This window comes from Lithobates pipiens, unplaced genomic scaffold, assembly GCF_037356315.1.
Source record: "Lithobates pipiens isolate NorthernLeopardFrog02 unplaced genomic scaffold, aLitPip1_a1.2 Scaffold_19, whole genome shotgun sequence".
Taxonomy (NCBI): domain Eukaryota; kingdom Metazoa; phylum Chordata; class Amphibia; order Anura; family Ranidae; genus Lithobates; species Lithobates pipiens.
The window spans coordinates 85,231,384-85,239,915 of record NW_027507764.1 but is presented as its reverse complement, the minus strand read 5'-3'; positions in this window follow the sequence as shown (position 1 = coordinate 85,239,915).

The following is an 8,532-nucleotide window of genomic DNA, read 5'->3' as shown; positions in this document are numbered from 1 at the left end:
TGTGGTCTTATATTATTATTATTATTATTATTATTATTATTATTATTATTATTTATTATTATTATTATTATTAATTATTATTATTTTTTTTTATTTTATTTTTTTTGTTATGAAAAAGGCACGTAGGGATAACATGTCACATTGCAAGAGTACAAAATTGATACACGTTGTAATGATGAGATTTCTTCTGGTCAGGTAATATATGCTAGAGCAGTGGTTCTCAACCCTGTCCTCAAGTACCCCCAACAGGCCATGTTTTGGGAATTTCTCTTGGATAAAATAGCTGTCCAAAATACCAAGCCATTGACTGACTGATTAAAAGCACCTGTGCCTCCGAGAACAAATCAAGGAACACTCTTTATTTCAAGCCAAGCATAGCCTGCTAAAGATACACAGAACCTTTTATAAATACAGGGACAAATGCAGCGGAGCGTTGGCGAATGCCATACGAACCCAACGCAACATAACTTACATTCCTGCTTTATGAACCCCCTCAGGAGCCAGAATTCATGAATCGGCAGAAATGGCGGAATCTTTTCGCGTATTTTATGAATTGCTCTATAATGTGCATTCTCACCTTTCGGCAGACCAGCCCCAGAATAACTTGGAGGCCATAGAGACATACCTAGCGGCTGCGAACCTTCCCTCTCTAAATGAAGACGAGGTGGAGTTGCTCTCGTAACCTATAACCGCGGACGAATTCACGAAAGCTTTGGCTGGAACGCCAACAGGAAAAGCGCCTGGCCCAGATGGCTTCACGACTTCCTATTATAAAACCTTTCAAACTCAACTGGCAAGCCGTTTTGTTACTGCCTTTTTTAGCGCAATACTAGACAGCCACGCCATACCTCCAGACATGCTGCAAGCCAGCATCTTAGTCATCCCTAAGCCTGAGAAGGACCCGCTTCTTTGTGCAAGTTATAGGCCTATCTCATTACTTAACTGTGATTTTGAAATTATTTACGAAAATCTTGGCTGAGAGAATAGGCACAGTGCTCCAACGCATAATCCCCTTAGATCAGGTCGGCTTTATCCACAATAGAGAGGCACGGGACAACACCATTAGGACAATAAATGTAGTGGCAAGGGCCAAGCGCCTTCACGTCCCGTTCATCCTGTTGTCCACGGATGCTGAAAAGAGTGAATTGGACTTTCCTCCAGGCCACCCTGCGAAGCCTAGGAATGCCTGCCCCCATCCTGTCCTGGATATCAGCCATATACTCTTCCCCTACTGCTACCCCTACCCCTTTAACATAAATAACGGCACAAGACAGGGGTCTCCACTTTCCCTGCTTCTTTTCATAATTTGCCTAGAACCCCTATTACAACACATTAGGCTAAACCCGGACATCAAAGGGCTCGAAACAAGTTCATATCACCATAAGATCGCGGCGTATGCAGATGACCTATTTTACATTTCAGTCCCACATATTTCTCTCCCAGTTCTAGTGACAGCAATACGCCAATATGGAGTGATATCAGATTTTAAAATTTAACTTGCAAAAGTCACAAGCACTGAACCTTTCTCTCACTCCTAGCGCACAGGCTTCCCTCAGTAGCAATTTCCCCTTCCGGTGGACCCCTCAGGCTATCCAATATCTGGGCACTAAGATCCCAGTGGATTTGCACCTCATCTATCAACTTAATTTTAAGCCACTCCTGAGCAGTTTCGCCTCTGACCTGGACAGATGGCAGAGCCTGGTGGTCTCATGGTTTTGTAGATGTAATGTCCTAAAAATTATTATGCTGAGACTGCTTTACCTCTTACAAGCGCTGCCGGTTGGCATGCCACGGGATTTCTTTCGTAAGCTACATAGAATTTTTATCAGATGTGTGGCAGGGCAAATCATCATGGCTCAAGAGCTCTCTTGCAACGACCAAAATCCAAAGGAGGGATCGGTCTCTCCGATCCAGCCTTCTATTATACAGCAGTCCACATGAACAGAGTGGTGGACTGGTGCAGGCATTCACAGCATAAGTTGTGGGTCGGCTTGGAGCAGGAAACAGTACAGGCAGTGGCATAACTAGAACCTTCAGGGCCCCGATGCAAGAAACCATGAAGGGCCCCCCTGAACCCCAGCCAAGGCCCTTCCCTCCGAGTTCGGCGGTGGAACTCCAGGGCGTGGTCACAGGTATGTGAGCCCTGTAGTTCCACCACTGGTATCAGTAGTGGTGTTTATTTTTATTTATTTTTTTTAGGTGCCCCATTGGGGGACTGTCCCTAGGCAGGATGGGGTCCCCGTCCCCAGAAGAGATGAGGTTCTTTTCTCCAGGGCAGATTAAATTATTACCCCCAGGGGAGAAGGGGTCCCTGTCCCCAGGGGAGGTGGGGGTCCCTGTCCCCAGGGGGAGATGGAGGGGGTATGTAATGGTGTGTGGGGGATGGGGTCCTCCCACTCGCCATGACCAAGCTGCAGGCCGCGCACTCATCCATGTTGTCCTGGGCTCCAACCAGTGTGCTGGACGGGTAATCAGCATATCTCCCAGAAAGACCTTTCATCATCTGTGTATGATGGGGGAGGAGGGGGGCTGACAGACAAGCCTGCAGTGTCCTCCAGGGAGCCGGCTCTCATAGGGCTGCACTGCATCTGTGTACTTAAAGTTTGCTTACACGGGAGAAGTATGCAGTGCAGTGTGGGCCGGACTCGGGGGGGGGGGGGGGGGGGGGGGTAGACTCTGACATCAGACTGAGCGGCAATGCATGGAGCAGGAGAGGGATACTCTTAGGAGCCGGCCGAGGGTACAGGTAATGCGGGAAATGCACAACTAAAGAGCAGCCAGTGCGATAGTCAAGCATGGAGCTCTGCTAGTCACCCTCCACCTCCAGCCACCCATGTGCATGGTGCACTGGTACCCCTAGCTGCCTACGCTTCTGCCGGCCATATGTAGAGGGGGCTGCTTGGGCCCCCTTTATCACAGGGCCCAGTTGCGGTCGCGACTGCTGCACCCCCTATAGTTATGCCCCCTGAGTACAGGTCCCCGTGGGAGGTTTGCCCTGGAGTGGAACTCCTCCTTCCAGACTCTCCCTTTCACATCTTAGTCAAGCTCACCTTACAGGAGCTTCACAGATACTTTAAGATAGCAGAAGTGACCAGCTTTCCCTCTCCGTTGACACCTGTAATTGGACACCCAGACTTTTTTTTACTGGGCATTTCCGACAGATCCTTCTGGCCCAATCCAGATCATGGCCTAGTTGGAGCCTCAGTTTTCTTGGGACCGTCTGAATGGAGCAACCCCTCGAGCATATACCCTAGCTTTAATTCCTCCATTTTGGGAAGATGGAAGATTTTTCAACTATCCCATTTTCTCAGATCTCTTCCAGGGATCGGAGGCTTCCCGCAGACAACTTGCGTCCTTTGAAGAATTATGCCTGGGAGAAGAACCAATACGGAAATCCTTCATAGTCCTACAACACCTTATTGACTCGCACGTCCCAACAGGATCCCCCGTACCTGAGAAAGTGGGAGAGGGATCTTAACACCACGTTCTCGGAGGATCAAAAAAATTGAATCCTCCTTTTTTTTTTTTTTTTTTTTTTTTTTTTTTTTTTGGCGCACAAGTCCTCCTTTATGTAGCAAGTACCAAGAAATGACCTACAAAATACTGACTCGTTGGTACAGGACCCCTTCTGTACTTGCAGCCATATTCCTGGGACATAGTCCCCTATGCTGGAGATGTGGCACACAGACCAAAACATTACTCCATGTCTTCTGGGAGTGTCCGGCTTTGACTCCTTTCTGGAGACAGGTATTGGGAATCATCCACAAGCTCACTGGTGTTGCTCTTCAGGACAATCCAGCTGCAATTCTTCTGAACCTGACCCCTATGTCCAGTAAGCGCTATTGTAAATCCCTGTTGACACACCTCCTGAACGCAGCCAGGGCGTGCGTCCTCACTATGTGGAAGCAAAAGTCCCCACCGACGGTGATTCAGTGGTTTGCTAGATTTGGCGATATACAGTGGATGGAATGTCTCACAGCTGCAATGGGGGGGAAAGGGTGGAAGAACACAACACTCGATGGAGACACTGGGATGTGTTTCAATTTTCAAATGAATACCAATCCTACATTTGAGTACCCTGTCCTCTGATAGCTCAGAGTTGGGAATCGTCTGCCTTGCCAGAACTTCTTACCCATCCTCTTTCCTCCCATCTTCCCCCCTTTTCTTCCCCCTTTTACCTCTGCCCTTTCCTCTCTCCAGTGACACCATATGTGTCACTCACCCTTCTTCCCCATTAATGAGAAAATCCCCCAGAATGCGGTGACCAAGTTTGGCTGTTGTTCCTATATCCCTAGGACTGAGAGCCATAATTTTAAACAGAATGTGACACTTGGCATCAGATCACTGTGATACGTTAGCTTGATGCCTGATCAGTAGGGATAAGCTAGCAGTGCCCCACTGGGGATCCCTTTTCTCCTGAATGGCTTTACTGAATAATTTGCACAGGCACATGGGAACCATGTTCAATTTATCTTTGCTTTTTCCTTTGGTTGAAGGTGGCCTCCAGAGCCCTGATGGGACTCTCCTGCAGGATTAACAGGATTAATCCCAGCGAAACCTGACTGCCTGCCTTCATTTCAATGTACAGTTAACCTGTTTGTGCATGTATATGAAAAGCTAGTGACAGATGCAGTTGAGTGTTATGTATTGTATTGTTTCTTACTTGTTTGTATAAGCCGCAATCCTTAAATAAAGAGTTTAAAAATAAAGAACCTGTGCAAGATAAAGAAAAACCTGCAAAGATGGCCTGTTGGGGGTACTTGACGACAGGGTTGCGAACCACTGTGCTACAGAACCAATATCAAGTCATGCTTGAATGATGAGGTGGGGTGGGGTGGGTTAAGTAAAGGGGAAAAAAAACACTTGAATAGAAGGGGAGAAGCAATGCAGGAACAAAAGAGGGTTTGAAATGGGGAGGGGAAGGAAACGATAAAGTGGAAGGTCAGGTAAATGTTCCATGGGGGTTTTTAGCAGCAATGAGAAACAAAATAATTTGTAAAAATTCCTTGATTTTATTATCCAAAACACAAGTTAAACATCATTGGATGCAAAATATGTTTTAAAATATGAGCTCTGGTGTACAAAGTGTGGAACAGTTTCAGGTAGGGTTCTTCATTGGATATTTTCCCATTTCAAGTATATCGAAAAGGACAAATTTTAACATTTCATTATATTGATTTGCTTTCCCTTTTCAGACAACCTGTAATATTTACCCTTTCCACCAACAAGTCTTTTCCGCGCAAACCAGAGACTTTCCTTAAAAGCAAAAACCGTTATCCTGCAGATCTTTCCCAGGGCTCACCACAGACACTGCCCACGCCCTATTAGAGAAGGTAGGTGAAATAACCCGTCCCCTGGATCCACAGACTTGCAAGAGGTGACAGTTGAGTTGGGGGGGCCCCCCGCACACACAGAGGGGACACCTTTTGTGGGGAAAGTGGCGGCACCTAAAAATAATTAGAAAGCTTTTAATTTATTTAAAATTATTGTATATGCATTACATGCTAGGATTAGGGAGAGGGCAGAGAAATTCTTTGAATATGTACATATCCGTATGGGAGTTTATCATTTTTTTTTTTTATTTGTTTTATGTCTAACTCCGTTTTTATAATATATTAAATATTCCATTTATGTATACTTTAAATAGAAATAAAAATAAATTGTATATCAAATTTATTAATGTGGAAAACGAGGGTCACTATGGGAGACAAATAGGTGGTGAAGGCAGGAACCCAGGGTTCTAGAACTTGAGCAGTGTCATGCAGACCTTCTATAGTAGTACTGGGCGACTATGCAGATTGTAAGGATTTGCATTCTAAAAAGTATGTAAAGTCCTACCAGTAGAACCATAGTTTTCAAATGTTTTCCTCTGGATTCTTTAAGGAGAAAGTCAATGTTTCCAAGGAACAAAACTAAACTTTTGAACACCATAAAACCAGTGTGGATGGTAAGGTTCACTTCCACCTTAATGGGATACAAACTCTGGCCACATTGATCAGGTGTACTAGAACTGAGTTTTTTTTTATTTATTTTATAGAGAAACTGTTCAGGTGTAATGGGTATACACAGGGTTGGCAAAAAGCCCTTTTTTTTTTTTTTTTTCTTCCCCCCAAGGGAAACACTGGTCTTTAGCACTTTGTGTGTGAAACCAGAAAGTCTCTTAAATATGGCAACCTCGTTTTTCCTTATTTTCTAAACTGCTGGTAGATATCACTTCTAAAGATGGTGAAATTACTTTCTTCAACTTTCTCCACCAACATCACGTTCCCTTTCCCACCACTCTAAATCTGTCAGGAACACAGTGATTTAGGGTGACCATACACGATTAGAATCTCAGCAGGACCCAACCCAGGTTTGAACCTTTGATGGGCAGGCTCAATGTACCAAGTTGATCAATTGATTCAACTTTGATACAACCAGACCACCTGATTATCTTGCAATTGTCGCTAGCAGCTATCATTGTTTTCATCTGGTGGGGACAGCTTCCCCTGCCCCTACAGTACCCAATAACAATGTGGATATGGACAGAAGGGACCACGGAGTTTGGTTCTACTTAGTGGCTTCATAGCAGTAGACAATCTGATTAGAGGTCTACTCCTATCCAACCCACAGGGCCAGCACTAACTATAAATGTCTAGTGAAAAGCTGCCCCCGTCCATCATAGTAGCCTAGAAATACTGAATGGTTTTCTCCAATATAATCAGAATCTTAACCACTTGACGACCATGCCTTTTCTGAACCCCAAAAATTATAAATATATATGATATTGAATATATAGATATATATATATATATATAGATGTATATCTATCTCTCCATCTATTATATTAAAAGATCCTAGAGAATAAAATTGCAATAAGACCTCAAATCTCTCCTACCTTATTTTCCCCCCGAAAGATACAAAAAAAAACTGGTTGCTTTCGCCTCAGACTGGAAGCGATGTCATGAAGTCACTCCAGTCCTCCAAGATCATAGAGGCGATCAGGTCTCTGGTAACATCGATGGCCAGCCGCGTGAACCGTCAGATTGTTTCTCGGGCACGCCAGTAAAAACTGTAAGCCTGAGAAACACTGACAAGCTGCTTCTGAAAGAAGTCCAGCAGCTGACTGAAAAAAAATACCTGGTTTATGGCTGATGGCTTCAGCCATAACCCAGGTAATAGACACACAGTACCACTAGATGTGGTCTTTACAGCAGCCTCTGATGTCATAGACCATAGCTGTCAAATCACAAATCAGTCTCCTTTTAACACAATTGTGTCTGGGGAGAAATGTCTAACTATGCTGCTTGGAAACTGTCTGCCGCAATATCACAGTCCTGCTTTAAGTCGCTGATCGTCAACATTACTATTATTAAAGAGAAAAAAAAATCCTCTTTCGTTCGTTGGCAGACACAGCACTCCATTATTCAGAACCATAGGGTTATAACCCCCCCCCCCCCCTACAGGATTAGGACACTAGGCAGAAAAATAGGATTTAGGATTTTTATAACCGCTTACCTGTAAAATCCTTTTCTTGGAGCACATTATGGGACACAGAGCTCCATAGTAATCACTATGTGGGTATATGGGCACTTTCAGGTGATGGACACTGCTATACCCAATACAGGAAGTTCACTGCCTATATAACCCCTCCTCCTTCTAAGAGTATCAGCAAAGCAATATACCTAAACCCCAAAAAGAGGGGAGGGACCTTGTGTCCCATGATGTACTCAAAAAAAGGATTTTAAAGGTAAGCTGTAATAAAAATCCTATTTCTTTTCTTACATCAGGGGACACAGAGCCATAGTAATTACTATGTGGGCTATAGGGCCACCGATAGGTGATGGACACTGGCACGCCCTAAGGCAAGAAGTGTACTCCCTATATAATCTCTCCCACTACTGGTCCTCAGTTTTTTTTTCGCCAGTGTCTAAGGTGTTGGTCACGAGTAAAGATGTGCTGTGCTGAGCTCCACTGGAAGCTTCCTTGCTGGGGCTAGCTATGCTGACCGGATCCGTTCTGATGTTATAGGCTAAATGGATGGGACCCGGGCCTCGTGTCCGAAGAAACAAGGTTTTGCTTGCGAACGCTTCTCTTTTAGAGAGCTGGACCCTGGGATCCAGTACTTTTTGTTAGTAAGGCCATAAAGTTTTTACTGGCAGGGTGCTGTCGCAGGTTTCCTAAAGGTCTTGGAGCCCACCGTGAAGGGTGAAGATTGGGTTTTTATCTCAGATAAACCCTGCAGCGAGGAAAAGGTAAGGGAGATTTTCTCAGGAATTTCTCCTTCTATGTATGTTGTCATGCCTATGTGTAAGCACTGGGGGCTGTATTGAGCACTCGCCGACCTGGCGCTGGAAACGGCACAGCAGCCTGTCATTTTCTCCTCTCATACGGCCACAACCGATCCTCCGGTAAGATGGGGGTCTGGTTCTCCTCCTGCGCCCCCCACTATTGATCTTTTTCCCCTTCGGGGGATTGATGCAAAAACAGTTTCCTTTTTTTGCTAAAAAAAAAAAAAAAAAAAGGGCGACAGAACACGCGCCCACTCAGCGG